General features: G+C 32.2%; 1 long non-coding RNA gene across 1 annotated transcript; it reads left to right on the forward strand.

Moving 5' to 3' along the window:
* Positions 1-454: 454 nt before the first annotated feature.
* On the forward strand, positions 455-1,426 carry LOC128293882 (uncharacterized). Its single transcript, XR_008283999.1, has 2 exons — positions 455-685; positions 1,189-1,426. It is a non-coding gene; the product is annotated as an uncharacterized LOC128293882 (long non-coding RNA).
* The last annotated feature ends 268 nt before the right edge of the window (positions 1,427-1,694 follow it).

Raw genomic sequence — 1,694 nt, forward strand, 5'->3', positions numbered from 1 at the left:
ATAAGTAATTGAACAAAATTCATTTGTTTAAATTAAGCTCAAGAGCAAAGAGGAACTAAATCAAATAGGGGAAAGGAGAAAGCAATCGAGTAGTCTATCTGCAACTATTCAAAACATCCGAGGTAAGTCTTTGAGTAATGGAACTTAGCTTATGATTTGATAAAATCATGATATATAAGCATAATATATAAATTGTAACCTAATGTTTCTACTTGAATTAAATAGTGAGATAAATAATTTGTACATATGTCTTGTATCCAAATGCTTATAGAGATCATGTTGAATATTGAAATGAAATCGGGTTCTTTGTATGTGGCTATTGAGCCGAAAGTGAAATTATTGATAAGCATGTTGTGCTTGTGTTCTAGTAAGGTAAATGAAATGCTAATGTATTAAGATATATATATATATATATGTGCACGATAATTGAGGATTTTAACCGGGCTAAGACCCGCAGGCCTTGTGTGAGATTTATATCTGGGCTAAGTCTCGAAGGCATTCGTGCTGGTATTATATCCGGGCTAAGTCCCGAAGACATTCGTGCTGATATTATATCCGGGCTAAGTCCCGAAGGCATTCGTGCTGATGTTATATCCGGGCTAAGTTCCGAAGGCATTTGGGTTGGAAATGTGTGATCTTGCTGTAATAATTCAAATAAATGGGCTCACAAACCTAAGATGGTCAGGTATGTACCATATATATGTTATAAAAATTGATTCGGTTTAAATTGTGATTATTCATTTGGATAGTGTTGTTTCGGCCATTGCATATGGTTGTATGAAGTATATATATAACTTATTCAGGATATATGAATTTTGATTCAAGTGAAAATATGTTAAGATTGGCTCTGAGTATGTAAGTATATTGGTTGAAGTATGAAGTAACATGAACATGTGAATATGCGTATATGTATTTATTTAGCCTTGAAATTGGATGAGATGTATTCGTCTAAATAATGAAGTTGGTTGAATAAAAAGAAGTTATCTATGTGATATGAATTGATGTTTAAGGAATAAATTAAAATGACAGGCACGAACAATAGTAGTATATTTAGACATGTTTATATTAGGTCAAAGAAAAGATGATAAGCATTATGAATGCTATGCCTTAATTTTTAATGATTTCATTACTTAAAACTTACTAAGCATAGAAATGCTTACTATGTTTCTTTAATCCTCTATTTTATAGATCTTGTTCGTTAGCTACGGTCTCGGGGATCCCAAAGTCGAAGTCGTCCACACTATCTAAGCCCATTCGGTACACTAGTAGTTAAACTTTGATAATGGCATGTATAGGCTTGTCTTTTTGTTGTTAAATAAGTATCTTTTTGATGATGTATATATGTATAGCCATGCGAAAATGGCTTGTTAAGTTACTATATGTATTCCATATAGTTAATGTGAATGTGTGTTTGATATTTGATTAATGTTTTCAATGTTTTGATGTGAATTGAACTTAAGAATGAATCAATATGCCTATTATCTTGAGATGACTCTTTTGTATATTGTATAATCGGAAAAAAAATTTGGAATTCGGTTTTATAAGTGTGATATCGGGAGTTATTCAAATATATAGTTAAATGAAATTTCGTGCTTGTTTGGTAATACTCTTTAACCCTCCGGCGACGGGTACGGGTTAGGGGTGTTACATTTTATTGGTATCAGAGCCACGGTTTAGTCGATTTTAGGACTAAC

This window comes from Gossypium arboreum, chromosome 6 (assembly GCF_025698485.1).
Source record: "Gossypium arboreum isolate Shixiya-1 chromosome 6, ASM2569848v2, whole genome shotgun sequence".
Classification (NCBI taxonomy): Eukaryota; Viridiplantae; Streptophyta; class Magnoliopsida; order Malvales; family Malvaceae; genus Gossypium; species Gossypium arboreum.